The sequence below is a fragment of the Nesoenas mayeri genome (genome assembly GCF_963082525.1).
Source record: "Nesoenas mayeri genome assembly, chromosome: 1".
NCBI classification, from domain to species: Eukaryota; Metazoa; Chordata; class Aves; order Columbiformes; family Columbidae; genus Nesoenas; species Nesoenas mayeri.
The window spans coordinates 172,855,582-172,872,024 of record NC_137541.1 but is presented as its reverse complement, the minus strand read 5'-3'; positions in this window follow the sequence as shown (position 1 = coordinate 172,872,024).

Sequence of the window (16,443 nt, the reverse complement as noted above, 5' to 3'; positions counted from 1 at the left end):
AGAATTAGCCAAGGATTAGACTGTCTGAGATGAAATAGTCACAGATCATTCAAGGTTAAGTCTACCAGAGACCATCTAAAGGTTTGCATATTATGCATCTAAAAATGAGTGATAAACCCTTATTTTGATCCTGCAACATCAGAATAATAACTTGCAGAATGTTTCATTGAAGCATGGAGCAAAACAGTTTTGAAATGGGATTATGGAAAATTATAAATTCTGTCTTTTTTTATGACACTTCTGAAGGTTAGATATTTTTGACTTTCGTGGTTTGTGGTTTTTTCGTTTTTGTTTTTTGGTTTTTGTTTTTTTGTATGTGTGTGTGGTTTTTAGGGTGTTTGGGAGGGTTTGGGGGTGGGGAAGTGTCTTTTCTTTTTTTTTTTTTTTAATAAGATCTTTCAGAATTGTGTATATACTTACCCTGCTTATCCAGAGCACATAGGTCCTGCATCTAGGTGGTAGTAAGAGCAAGAAATAACATTTCTGTTGCTTTTCAGTTAAAAGAATTATTTACAAATGCACTTTATCCATTTGTTTTAGTTAGTCCTACTTATACTAGCTTAAGTATATTTATTTTCTGTTTTGGCTAACTGCATATGCTTACCACAATAATCTCTTTTTTGTCCTTTGTAATATCATATTAATTCTGTGAGAAAAGTACTTAACAGTTTTAATGTTTGTTAGAAACTGCATAAGACATTAATAGATTAATGTGAGACCTCTCTGAACTTTTATATCTCTTCTCTAATTAGTATACATGTGGTATGTTGAAAATGCACAGTAAGTTGAAATAATAAAATAATTTCCTCAATTGCACATATATGTGAATGCATATATATTTTCACATATACAGGGTGTTTCATAAAGATGAACCCAATTTGAGACTCTTACTACTTTGAAATCGGGTCTATCTTTTTGAAACACCCTGTACAACAAATAAAAATAATGTCAGTTCCACAGAGATTTTTTCATGGATCTAATGTCTCAGCATCTTAAGTAGAAAGACCTACAAAAATATTGTATAGAAGACAGGAGATTTAGAAAAGTTACGTGTGAGGAACAAGACAATTGTTTTGAAATATACACAGATTCTGTATTCTGAGTCAATACACACTTCGATTTATTTTTCTTACTCCATTGATGACAAAGCACATTCTAAATTCTCAAAGAAAAAAGGCTTTTCAAGACAGGAAAAACAATATTACTAATGGAATCCTATGTTTTTTTCTTCTTCAAAAGAAACCTGAGACAGAAGATCACATAATTTGGTGTAGTGTGAGAAAAGCTGGAGAAAGAGACCCATCATTTTCACATGATTCTAGAATTCAAGATTTCTAATATATTACATAACTTTGTATCACCACGGTTCAACAGTACTAAATGATTTATCACAATCTTTTGAAGTATGTACATTATTAATGAAATTGTGAAAAGTACAGATTATAAACAGAACTATTATTTAATGCTAACACTACTCCATTTTAAAAATACCAAAGTTAAATGTGAAATAAACCCTGTATGGTGTGGTGGAACCTGACATTTCTAACTTAAACAGGTTTTTATCCTATATCTATTTCTTTAATTTCAAATAAAGAGACAAAAGTGTGTTTGAAGCAGATGGTAGAAAGAAAAGGCTTTTCTAATAAAGCCTGGAAGCCATTTGTAAATTATTACAATATACTATATCTGTCAGAATCTTAAATTGTTGCAAAACATTGCAGTAATTTTCACAATAATGATGAATGATCAGCTGGATAGATTATCTGAAATGAAAGAAGCAGCAAATATGAGTAATGAGAAAACATAATGGTAATGGACAATAAGTTCATGTGATTTGACTAATTTTTTTTTTTTTAATTTTATGCAAAAATTGTTATATCTTTTGACATGGTCTGAGTGTGATATTTCTGGCCTATTTCTGCATTGAGCTGCAAGTATGCCTGAATGAGCAAATACATGTTTCCAGACTAGTACTTGTACAGTAAGAATGAAGGAACTCAAGAACTTCACAGAAATTTCTCTTTTATCTAGCCACTATATTCACTTTGTGTGAAATGTTTGCACATGTATGAATATGCAAGCAGGCAACTTCACCTGTGCTTCCTTAGGTTTCTTAACTTGTTACTTTTTAGAATGTAATATATACTAGATATAGCAAAGTGAGTCTCTCGAAAGTGTCTCAGCTAGGTTGTATGTATAGATTATTTTGCAAATTAGAAGGAAAATGGATAAAGTGTTTTTATTTTTATTTTTTTTTTTAATTAAAAAGTAAAGTATCCATTTGTCACTTTAAGGAATGAGCAATTATAGAAAAAGTGTGTATGCCACTATAAGTACTTTTGGAAATTATAGCCCTTTATTTTTTCTCTCTAATGAGGAAAACTCTGTGAATTTAGATCAAATTCTGTGATCAAACCCACATTTTTATCAAGGGTGCCTTTAACCAGAAAGAACAAAAAGAAACAAAATATTTCATCAAACTTCAATCTTGTAAGGTCCATAAAACTGAGAAAGAAAGAAAAAAAAAAAAAAAAAAGTAGAAAGAAACCGAAGTTGTTTATCTGAAAAGGCATCGTGATTTGTCTTTACCAATGAAGATAATAGTTTTTCTTCCTCAAATTATTTTACCTGAGCAGTCCCAAAAATACCTTTTAACAAAAGCATTAAATATCTCAGAGTTAGAAAACAGGTGTGGTTACAGCCTCAACTCAGCCTATTTAGAAGGATAAGCTAGCAACTATCATTTTGCAGCTGGCCAAGAGAAAAAGATGTGGCTGTAATATTTTTCCTGTGTAATTAATTTAAATTAGGTAGGCCATTAAAAATGGAGGCTGGAGTGTGGTATTATCTCTGCTGTTTATAGTTTACCATTAATAGGCTTCTTCAGTGTTGGGAGAGTGCACAGTGAAGGGTTCTTGAGCTTACACTTTCTTGATACCATCCTCATTGTGAGGAGTAGTTCTTAGGGAACAGGGAGCTTTTCCAGCTAAAATTCTTGGAAGTAATTAATCAGCTTAAAACTCAACTACTGGGAAATGTGTTACCTCAGCTAACATTTAGACATGAGAGAGTTTAATATATAAAGCTTATTAACTCTAAACCTTCTCTTTACTTTAGGGACAGAGTTCTGTCTCTGAAGCAAAGAGAAATTCAGCTTCCACTAACAGACAACTTAATTTCAACAAAAAACAGGAGTTATAAAACTAAGAAAATCAGTGATGTAGAAGACATTAATTTCACCAGCACCATTAACTACCATGTGACTTAAGTAGATAAGGCACCTTACTTGTATACACCAAGAATAGGTATCTAGTCAGAATACCTGCTGTAGTGAGGAAATCTAACATTAACTACAGAACTGCAAGCTAAAGAAGTTTTGTGAACATAAACTAAAAGGAAAAACAAAAGCCCTTTCCTAAAATAGGGTATAGAAAGTGTTTTTCTTCTGGAAATAAATAATCTAAGACACCTTCCTACTATTTTAATGTATTTTTTAGGGCACCTGTCACAATAATCTATAAACACAAACATTCTTGTTTGCCTTTTATTGTCTGTGATTTTCTTTCCCTATACTCTCACCTTTTTCTATGTTGACTTAAAAATAAATCCCAGCGCTACACGGTTTCTTGCTTTTTGCTGACACTGCAAAGCAGGATTCAAGAAACACAGAAGTGGAAAAGTTTTTTCCTGTTGCTACCATCATAAAAACATCAAAGTGTGTTGATATAACTGTTGAAGTACACTGTTCTACAAGGTGTATATATATATTTACTGTACCTCTTTCAATGAATCTTGACCATATCTTTATCTGATATTTTCATAAACATCATCTCTCACAGTACAGCAGCTTCTCAGAAGATCATAATGATATTTTCCTAGTTACTTGTAACATGTGCCTTTTGAATTCCAAGCAATATATCTGAAGAGGGTATCTAGATGGTGTATATCAGCTGAAGAAGTTGTCAACAGTTGTCAACAATCAGTCTTAATCTAACTTTCAATACATGCTTAGAAGATGTTTTGCTTTCCCCTCTAGTACACCAGACTTAATTGTAATAAACAGAGAATATGTGTAAGAGTAAAGAAAGTGAAGGATTAAAACCAGGATTTAGCATACACAATGGAATTAAGGTAAACTAATGAAGAAATATTTTTCAGTAATCTACATATGAATGTACTGTAGCAATCCCAAAATATAACGTGAAAGGAAAATATTGATTAAAACTGAATCATCAATTAATAAGAAATCAATTTTACACCGTTTCCAGCAACAGGGTACCTGAGCCTTTGTTTCTTATGGTTGCTGGTTATAAAAATTTTTCTCTTAAACTGCTGCTTAGTGAAACTTACTGAAAGTTAATACATTCTGTATTTCCACAAAGTTTATTATTTGTGTCACTTGTAATTGTTTAAATTTCATACTATGATTTAAGTTTCCCAAATGAAACTCTCCGAAGATGTATTTTCATGAAAATACATAAAATTTGTTGATTAGCATTTTAAACTGTAGGAAATATACATCAAAGTTGGGATATAAAAGAATATCAGTGGATTTATTAAAAGTTTACAGTCAGATCCTAGAGTTAACATAAGACTTTGGCTATTTATATCCCAGCCCAGTGTGTGTGTAAGTACTTGTGGTGTGTGACTGGGGAAGGGGAAACACCAGGGAAAGGAATAAAAAAAAAAAAAAAAAAAAAAAAAAAAAAAAAAAAAAAAAGTAAAAAGTTATTGTGATTGGTTGAACTACATTGATTTTTACTGTACCAGAAAATTATGGAAACATTAAAGCTATTAGCTGTCAGTCATTTCTGTGAATAGTTCTAAATTAAGGTTATAGAAAAAAGATCTGTGTAGCTTATTTTTATAAAGTGAGTTTCACAGAAGCCACAAAAGTGTTTAGAAAGCATTGCTGTAGAAAGCCTTTTATTTGTTCCCCCCTCCCAAAGTAAAGTGAGGCACTGAGAGCTACAGTATTAGTCTAAACATCCCTATAGGGAAGCAAAAAGGAAAGAGAATTTGAGGCTCAGAAATATGGAGCAATTCAGTTTGCGAACATGTAATTTTAAAAGGCTTTTTTTTTTTTTTCCCTAAAACCTAAAATTTAGAAAGTTCAAACTTATTTTTAAGTCTTTTTTTTTTTTTTTTTTTTTTTTAAGAAATCAACAGTTCTACCGTTATGCTAGAAAATGTTCTTTTTTTATTGTTATCTTCCTTGAGAACCCTCTGCCCTGGAGATAATTTCTATAATTCACTGAAAGAGCAGCTGGAAAAAATAGAGAAAATGAAGAAAAGTCAAGCACCTATGAAGCTGGAGCCTGTGTACTTAAAGCAAACTCCTTAAAGACCAGTAACTTAAGCTATTCCATAAACCTTGGTCCACTGATCACTGTTTCTCAGAGTGGTGAAAACATATCCTGACAGTGTGTTTTCACAGCTTAGATAACTGTCTTTAACATTTTGATTAATATATGACACAGTGATATTAAAACACCTACCATTACAAATATATCTCCAGTAGGTTATAAGCCAATCAAGATGTCTGAAAACTGTTCCTCATTTAAACCCTACTATCAAGTTGAGCTGGAAGGCTGCTATATCATCCAAATTGTTACAGGAGAGTGATAGATCTATAACCCTCAGGAGAGAGAGATATCTATAACCCTAAGGCAAAAACTAATTTTAAAATAATTCTGACTCCTAATGCATGACTTTTAAAATGTGCAACTACTTGCACAGTCTTTTTATACCTTTTAATAATATTTGTGAACAAAAACCTAAGGATACTTACTGAAAATTCTATATAAAATTATATCCTTACAAAGTGCCTAGGATCAGACCATGACTACAGCATACTGGAAGTTGATGTGTTATGCATAGTCAGCATGTGGACTGTACAGGTCTACGCACAGTAAAAACCTACTACACTTCAAATCAACACTCATTGCAGAAGCCTGTTGCTGTGGTCACAACTTTTAATGCCTCCTTTGCCATGCCTGCTTTTCCTGTCAAAGGGCACATCCTGTTTGTTGTTCAGATATATTTGCCCCCTTCCTCACCTTGCTGTCCTGTTGCTAATAGTGGCTAAGAGCTCAGATGGCTGGTCCCAAAGTTGTCATAAACTTTTTATGCCTGAAGATATTTTGAAGCTGTTCATTCAGTCAATCACACTTTTTTTTCCTTTCACAGTCCTTACTGCCCTTTAACCATGACACTTGGCATATGATATATCTTTTGCTATGATGACACATCTACTCATTATACCATGGACCTCAGCTGAGGCATTTAGGTGGACAAGCTTTTTCATGCTCAAAGACTTTGCATAGTATTATTTCGGTGCAGTTTTGAACACAAACCTGCTAGGTTCAGCTTAAGCCAGCACTTCCTTTGGAAATGCAAAGAATCATGACTGCATGTTCCTCCTTTCCATACCACTCACAATTTGATAGGCTTCAGATGCCTCTTTTTCAACACTGAAACTCTGATCTTAGTCTAGTTGTTCCTCATATATGAAATTATGCTGTAGCTCTAATCATCGTCTTCACCATTTCTGCTTCTGCCACATCCATTTTTTGTTGAAGGTTTTGAACTGCTTACAGTAACAGAGATGCTACATGGATTTGAAACCAAAGAAGTTCAGATTACTTAAAGGACAAACATTTTCACTGTGAAGACAGTGCCCAGAAACTCTGTGCATTCTCTGCCCTTAAAAGTTTCAAGACCTGTCTGGCCATAACACTGAATAATATGGTCTACTGTCACAGCTGTCTCTACTTTGACCAGGAGGGTTGACTAAAGACCTCCTGAGGTCCTTTGCAATCTGAATTATCCTGTGAACATGTGCTGTTTATTGAAGGGAATAATGTTTTTTCTCCAGTCCTAAAACATTATGAACAATTTCTTTTCATTTATTGAAAGCTACAGAGTATCAGAAAGAGTTTTGTTAATACTCTCTAGTATAAATCCAAATGTCTTAAATTCTAACCCCTTTGTTTTATATGTGAGGTTAAGGTTATTATTTCTAATGGATACCAATAATCATTTAATGTCTATCTACCTCAAAATTAATCTAGTATTTTATTAATTAATTGTTCAGTTTCACATGGTGCTCCTAACACTTCAGAGTAGACCCTCTTATTTAGTACCTGGAATAACTTAGTATCATCTGCAACAACATCACAATTCCTGTCTTTTTCTGTATAATACAGATCTCAGAACAAACAATTTAAAACAATTTAAAGCATTTTTTCCTGTCTGCTAACCAGCTATGTAGAGATGTAATAAACTTTATCTTATGTTTGCTTAGCTTCCTGAAAAGTATGTGGTAAGAGACTGTATTTCTCTCAATATTTACCAATTATAGTTCTATTATAGTGTAGTCCAATTTGCTTAACCATAGGTGTCAATGATTTCCTGGAATCTGCCATAACCTCCTTTTTTTTAAAAAAAAACTCCAAACAATGACAACAAAAGCATTTGCATTTTTCTGTTCTTCCTGGAGAGAATTAAGGAGTAAGGTTTTATTTTTCTAGTTTCTTTCTCTCTCCAGAAAATTGTGAGTCTGTCACAGGAATTCTAATTTTGAGGAGTGCGTGCAAGGCATAAGGGTCTTCATTTCTCCTGAGAGGATGTGCTTAGGCTCTAGACAGCTATGTCTTCAACCAGGCTCAAGCTACATTTAGCAGCACCCACATATGGTACTCCTAGAGCTCAAAAAGCATAAGTACAAATATCCAAGTCCTGTTCCTCATCACTAGCTGATCAGGATTGAATTTCAACAGTGCAAGCACACATACAAATCCTTTGGATATCAGCATGGGGCCTCAGCTCACCTAATATCCATGTCTAGCCTCTGATCCCACTTACCAAGTATACAGATCTCCTCCTCTTTGCCAGCTAGTCAAGCTTGAAATTCACTAGTGAATTACACATACATATGAAAAACTTCACAGGGGAAAAATAAATGCACCTAGATCTTTCTCGTTGCAGTCACTTCACATATACACCCTGACCTTTCCTGTTGCTGACACAGACCTAAGATCCCTGTGAACTGCATCTCCTTTTTAAACTGCTGGCATCCACACCTCGTGGGCTCCTCCAGCTGCTGACATAAAGACCTGAAATCCTATGACCCATGCCTTTTTCTCTAGTTGTTGGCTCTTACACATGGAAGCACACACCCTGAGTTTCTGTAATTGCTGGCACCTGGACCTACCAACCCTAAGGCTTATGGTCCTTCCCCAGTGGCTCATCTGCCAAACCTCTGTTGCATGTCCACCACTCTGCTTGCTAGCACCTAGATCTGAGAGACCTGTGACCCACAGTCTCTTCTCCAGTTGCTGGTACTTAAACCTTTCAATATATGTATACACACACATGCCCATCTCTATCTAGTTGTCAACACTTAAACTTACAAATCCTACAGCCCATTGTCCCTCCTGTACTCTCATCTCTCTTGCACACTCAGCTTTCTTCAGTTGCTGGCACTTAACTCTGAAGCATTCAGACACAGAAAAGAAAGAGATTACACATTAAAAAATACAGTAGAAAATAAGATAGATTGCAACAATCAGGCATAGGGATCAGTTAAGCAAATGTACTCACTAGCATTCTTCATGCACAACAGGCCCCTTTTATTCATCCTCCTTTCCATTTTTGTACAAGTTGTTCCTCCCTGATTGATCCCTTCCCCTGTTTTCTTCTTTCCCCTAAACACCCTATAATAAGTTTTTCACCAGCCCAGAGGCCCTTCCTCAAGCACCTCATAACACTCCTGTTAATCTTGATTCACGCTTATCATGTACAGAGTTCAAGCTGGCATTCTTCAAGGCTAGTCTATGCCTGAGTAGCTTTGTCAATGGCCTATCCATCAATGGCTGAAGAGTTTAGCTGTTCCTTCTTGTTTCCATCATTGTCTATTTGCTAGGTTTGTATATCTGTGTGTTTAATTCCTCACTTTCCTTTTCACTTGTTATTTTGTTTATGCTCAGTAGACCTTAACGAGAACATGTAGCTCTCTGTGCTGGTTTGACTGAGAGGGATTTAATTTTCCTTAATGAATTAAAAACCTTTATTTTTTTGTAGCTAACATGGTCATTGTTTGTATTTAGTTTGAGAACAAGGAGATAACACCACAGGACAGAATTAATGTTTTTAATTGCTGTAATCTGAGAGCCAAGGCCTCTGAGCTCTCCCCACAGGTGTGAGGCAGCTGGGAAGTGGAGCATAGATGGGGCAGATCTTGACTTACACCCAGACTGATCAATAAGAATATTCTATGCCATTAGTGTCATGCTTCCTACTTAAGGAGTGTCAGGATCTTCTAGCCAGGTTTTTTTCAGAATCAAGATGGAGACCTGTTCAGGGGAATTCGGTTTGGGAATTTCTTTGGTTTGGCCTTTTGCAATCCTGCTGATTTGCAGAGGCCTCTGCCTTTTCCTCTCTTCTCTCTCCTGTATCGGCTGTTCAGCACCACGGTGTTGCTTCCTGGGGCTGATTGCTCCAGGCAGATAGAGTTTGTGAGGAATTGCATTTGTTATCTTTTATTTTATATGCTATTTCCATTTTATATATATTAGTAGTAGTAGTATATTAGTGCTACTTTTTGATTTTATTAAACTGTGTTTATCTCTCTCCTATTTCAGGTGGGGGAGGGGGGAGGACAGGCAGGCAGGGAGTGAGTAAGCGATTATATTGAACCACAACACTCTCATGCTCCAAATACCACAATTTCAAACAAGACTAGAGGCCTTGAACTGCCAGGCCTATGGGCTCATAGTAATAATACAAAACCATGTTTGCCAGGCTACAACAGCTTATCATCAGGGAGCTACAGGCGTGGGGCTGCTCCTTAACAGTGAGCAAGCCCAGAGACAAAGGTAACCCCAGCACACCAGTGTCATCACTGATGGGGTGCAGTCCTGCTGCATCTAAGCTCTGTAGGTACTCAGGGCTGGTAACAGGGACTATTGACAACCTGAGCACAGCAAGAAGTAAGCCAGAGTCAGGATTCTTCCAGGAAGTTGGGAGCAAAAGGAGAAAGGGCAAGAAACAGGAGTGGAAATAAGGCTGGAACATGTCTGCATAGTCCACACAAGTGACCAACACTGAGACAAGGTGCAACACAGGTCTAAGGGACCCATCTAGAAGACAAGCTATCTGAAACATAGGACCAAGATACATCCAGGAGGCAGATCCAGAGTAAAGGCTGTGCAAAGGTACTCCTACAGCCTGGCGCAAGGCAAGACTGGGTGCCCAGGCCTGAGCTTAAATGAGCCTGTGGGCTCATTTCTGTGAGTGAGGTCCCAGATTAGGATGGTCAGGGTCACTAAGGTCTGTTAGTGCCCTCAAGGCTCTGATACATGCTGTCTGAAATCCCATCAGATCATTTATTCATTGTGAATACATGAATACATGAAATATCTGATGGTTCAGCATTTAAATTAACCTCTTTTACCAAGAGAGACAGCTTTACAAAATAAAAGTAGCTATTATTCACTTACTAAACTATCCATAGTGGCAAAAATACTTCAACATATTAGTACACTAAGTCAAGAAAAATCAGAAAATAATACTGTTATAAATAATGTTCAATATGTTGTACCATAAATATCAAGTCCATAACTATAAATAATAATGTGGTAAAAAGGCAGTGTACAGAACTTCAAAATCTATTAATAAGGCAGTAGCTTTCTTATCAGTATGTCTAGAAGAACCACAAATCAAACCCTCTCTAAAAATGTTATGAACTAAGAAATAGTGGAGTTAAAAGTGTATGCTTTATACTACACTGTTTATTCACTTCCATCTTGTTACAGTCTATCATAGCTCTGTTCTTTATGGAGCAGTCTGGGATGGGAATACATAGTAAATGAATGTGCTATAGAAGGTTGTGACCATCTATAGCAATATTAGTCCATGGGCACATGACTTAAATCTCGTTAAGATTTCCAAAAAGCAACATTTCTACTAAAAGCATTAAGTGAATGAAAAAAGTAATGAAAAATGTTTCTGTTCTGAAAAGCACTATTTATGTAGTTGCTGTAGTTCCTCTGTAGCCTCTCCCAGTCACCTAGCAACATCTCTGCTTGAAGCTGAATGTGGCCATAATAGTCTGCTCATGTATATCTGCAAATGAAAGTGATGAATGACCTTTCTCTCTATTTTTTCTTCAATATATGGCTGGTAAAATGAAATATTTTTTGGGGGGAAGGTATATTTTTTTTTCTCATAATCACCTATTATTAAGTGCTGCTGACTAGCATTAGAAGGTATTTGGCATGTTGAATTTCAACTAGGGTAATACCCTGAAATTTAGTTATTCATACACAATGAAGTGACACAAGTGAAGAAAAGTTGATATAAAAACCTGCAAACCAAAACCCCCACAGATTTCATAAAAAAAAAAAAAAAAAAGAAGTTTTCCAAGCTATCCTTATTTCTAAGGATCATTATATATTTCTATACTTATTTAATTACCTGGGCCATTGTTGTTCAAGTCCCATAACGTGTAGTACAGTACTTGTAAGTAAAATTGTAAAAGTACGTTTGTTTAAAAGATCATTTAAACCCCCAAAATTAAGATGTTGTGAGGATATTTAATTTGGAGTTTGTTTGTTTGTTTGTTTGTTTTCTATAACTTTATTGAAAACTGATTTCACAAGAAATTGCTAGTGAACAATATATCTTGGGAAAAAAGGTAAATTAAAATGTGTTTGTTTGTTTGTTGTCTGGTTGTTGTTGTTTTGTGGCCATAAGAGCAGTATTATTGTTGGGAGCTCAAAACTGTGCTCCAGGGTTCACATCTGTTACCATTTTTATAACTATATGACCTTATGAATAAATTAATTTACATAAAATTTTGAAAACTTATTTTAATGAAAAAGATTACATAATTTTTGAAAGTTTTAAAGATGAACCCAAATCTTTAACATCACACATCAACCTAATTATTTCTTGGATGGAAGTGAATTCTTCAGAGCACAGTTAGTCTTAAAATAAATCCATAACTAACAGAATTCTACTTTATTAGACAAATCATGGCATCAATGCAAAAAGGTGCAGAAAATCCAACTATTGTTATTCAGATGGTAGTAATAGAACAGAGATCATTCTTTCTAAGTCTTGTGTCTGTTCTAATAAAGAACAAAAACATGATTCTCAAAAACTTCATCCAAAATCTGAAGTTTGGTTTGGGTTGCTTCGGATTGGGTTTTCTTGTTTTGTTTCATGTTTGTTTGTTTGGGGTTTTGTTGTTGTTGTTGTTGGGTTTTTTAGTATTCTAATAGATATTTTAGCTTTATGTTGTTTTACAGCAAAAAAAATAATTTGGCCAAAGCAAATAAAAAACTAGATTTCTGATGTAGGACACAAAAAGCTAAGAATAAAAAGGTTCTGAAAAAATTTGCAAATAATTTTTTTAACCAATTATGCTGAAGTTAAAATTCAGTCTTCTCCAAACATTTATCTTTTCAAACTGGAGTTAAAAATATAGTCAGAAATTATAACAGAAAGTATCTTACTACCAGGGTAAAAATACTGAAATTGGAGAGTTTTATTTTTATTTTTTTTAATTACAGTTTCATTTAGTTGAGGCTTGTAGGAAATTCTTAGCTTAAATGTTGTTTGCTCTCTGTTCAGCAAACCATTTGACACTAAGTAACTGGATTCTATAACATCCATTTACTCTAATCCATTGCCCTATTAGTCTCATCTTCTGAAAGGATGTGTCTTCAGTTCAGCTTTAAAAAGACTTTATCACTAATTTCAGCTCATAGAGCCAAAACTTTTCCATATATATATTCTATGAGTACTTATTTCAGGTGCTTACAGCATAAATGCATATGCAATTCTCAGATATATCTCTGCCCATACACCTGACAGGATCCAATGAAATTTTTCAACACAACTTTGGCACACAGAAATAAAAGCCATATGAAAATTTCATTGTGAATAAGATACAAGATTCTCCACTTATATCAACAAATTTTCTACTTCATACATCTGTGGGCATCAGTTATTGCACACAGTGTTGTCAAGGTTTTCAATTTCAGTTAACTTTGCAATACAAATTTTAATTAAATACATAATGTTTTATGCTTTATTTCATGTTGCATTTTTTGTGTAACACATTATCTTGGGCAGAATAGAACAGTGTTTTGATGTCTTTGTATTGAGAAAACTAGACAATAAAACATTCTTCCTCTTAATCTTTGGAAATTTATCAGAGGGAAACATTAGTTTTCACGGGAAAATCTCAGATAATGTCAAAAAATGCTGAGACCAATCTGAGATGGCATTAAGTGGGTTTGAATATATTCATAATTATTTTAACAAGAAAGTGCTGTCAATTTTGTTACTTAAAATTTATGGACTTAATCCCACAAAGCGTATAGATCTGAACAGCACAGTCCTCAGTTACAAACTGGGAAAGTCACTCCTTTGGCTCCTAAAGAAACTGCTTATTGTGAGCAATATACTGAACACGTATGATCCAGGTCCACTGCTTTTGCCATCTGTAGCTGCACAGTTTGTAATAGTTATTACTGCATCTGGAAGAATGATGACTGAAAAGGAAGTACAAATGAATGAAAAAGAAATAGTCTGAAATGAAAAAATTATTCTTAATCACAGATATCATGTTTATTGTTCAGCTGTTGCTGGTTAAGGTAGAAATCTTCCCCTCAAAATAAAACACCATCCCTTCCTTTATTGCTGAGATTATTTTCAAAGAATGATAAATTGATTGTCTGATTGGCTTATTTTTTTCTCCACACCCTGTCAGCAAAAGAAATAATCAATAAATAATATTGAAACACCTTAGCAGGTTATAGTGATATTGAATATAGACAAAAATATATTCTACTTGCCTCTGGATAGTCTAATTAGATCTACATACTTTGAGACACAGGGAATGCTACAGTTAACACACATACAGAACATATAGCACATATATATATATATACACACATATAGACATATACATAAATACAAAAATAATTTAAAAATAGAAATTCCAAAATTATATTCCAGGAGCAGACTATTGATTAACAATATTATCTATATTTGCAAAACTGTTGGCATGCATATTGAGTTAGTGTGAACATTAAGACTGACCCAAACGTTACTAACCCACTAATCTCTCAGGGACAACAATACAAAAAAATACTTACACAGACATGCATTCATTATCAGGAAAAAATGAGTGATTTTGCTAAGAAATAAAGGCATATACTATTTTCTCCATTATTAAAAATGAGCTCTTTTAAAAAGCTTTTATTTATGTTTGAACCATTAATCTTAAAAGTGTCATCAGAGATTCAAAGAGAGATGAATAAACTCTAAAACTATTCAGGGCTGAGTAGTGCAAATATTAGAATATTAAAGTAGCCTTGAAAAAAAAAAAAGCGTATTTGCAGGTGGTTTTTTTGTTTGTTTGTTTGTTTTTAAGGTACCTGGGCCATTTGATCTTTCTAAGGCATTAATATTAAAAAAAAAAAAAAAAAAAAAAAAAGCATAAATCATCTGAAGATGGCTTAGGTCTGTAATAATGGAACTCTTAAGAAGAACTCTTATACATTAGTAACATATGGTGTGTTTTAATACAATTTTAATACAATTTTTACATTACTAGGAACAGATTCACATATATATTGCAAGTGTAAGGAAACTAGTCACCATCTAATAGGTTTGATAGAGGTATAACTCCTGAGGGCCTGAATTTGCAGGAGCTGCAGCCGGAACTGTACAGATGTGCTAATGTCACTGAATCATGTTTACCATGACAGAATAAAAAGAGTAGATAGAAAGGTTCAGTTGGCCAATTTTCTTGAAAATAGTGGAACCTTTGCACCATTCAACATATTGCAGATTACATTTTAGATTTACCAGAGAGGTGTTGTAATGTTTCTACAACCTCGCTATTTCTATTATTCAGCTTTTGTGTGCTTACAGAACCATGATTGATTATCTGCTACTGTTGTTCTGCAAAGTAATTCTAAATCCATTTAATTTCCTTCATTAGCTCTTCCCCTTGTTTCTCTCCTTCACCTTTAATCTCCCTTACTAACCTTCCCTTTTAATTTTATTTTCCTCTTTACACATTGTATCCCAAATGGATCCTCTACAGTTTTAAGAGCAAAATCCCCAGGCATTCACCTCTCTATTCTTCAGTAAAAATCCACTTGCAAAGAGTGTAACAATCTCAGCATGTTATTAGTCAGTGTTGAGAAAAAGAAATGCTGCAGTGCTAAATGGAGTCATTAAAATGCCTAGTGACAACAATGAGTGCTTGAGGAAGCTGGAGTTTCCATTTGCTACTCTAATAGCTATGTTAGGGCCATCTTTCTTTTGTGGAGAACATAAAAAGAAAATATTCAGTATTTTCTTATTTTCATTCTCCACTATTGCACTGCTTGTACCTTGATTTTATTCTCCGTCTGCAGCTTCGTACGCACTGCTGGAAAACTGCAAAGTCTGGCTCACATTCCCTTTAAGTCAATAAGAGTTTTAACATCAGCTTCAATGAACTGTGTGTGTCAGGCACTTGGCGAAGGAAGTGCTTCTCCACCCAGGAAAGTGTTCTTGGTCTCAGTGAGTGTTAAGTGCATCAAGCCCATGTCTGCTTGCCCAGTCCCCTGTTACAAAGGGATACCTTAGGTGGATCTAAATTATGGGCTAGTCTGGTTACCAACAAAAGAATAAAGGTGTTAGCACAGCAGCCAATAAAGGTTTAATTGACCCTGATGAGAAGTAGGATATTTTATCTTGAGGTGCTATGGGTTGCTTGTTTATCTGCACCACCTCCAGCAATCTAGTCAGCTCTTACAGAACTATGCTCTGTGTTACGGTGACCTGCTGTGCCATGTAGATACTTACACTCTTATTGGATTCCAAGTGATCTGTCAGTTCTGATGGAATATTTTAAAGTCTTCTTCTGAAAATGGTGGGTTTTGTTTCTGCTTAGTTTATTTTGAGGGGATGGTCACTCATATATTAACGTAATATGCAGTGCATTACTCTTTAGGGGGAATGTAAAATCTATAAAACAACTCAGTGGACACATGGATCTTGTGCTTGTTTCCTCCCAATGTTATAAAATTCGAAGGGATTAAAGTAATTTCAAATTAAGCTTAATTCCCAAGTCTTCAAACAATTCCCTGAAAGTTGTTTGTTAACCAGAAGCATTAATTGGGTACATGAAGTATGGAAGGTCTATGTAAGGGAAGAAGATAAAATTAAAAAGAAAAAAAAAAAAAAAAAAGTTGAGTATTTCTTCAACAGACACCTCTCATTTATCTACTAAAATCAACATGGAATATATGTTTGTGCAAGCCTAAGAACTACAAAAAGAAATGAAGTCAAAAAAAATGTCAAAATTCAGGTCACAGAATGTTCTGGTTACTATTTTTGACCTCATGTCTACATCTCTCACTGGACACTCAT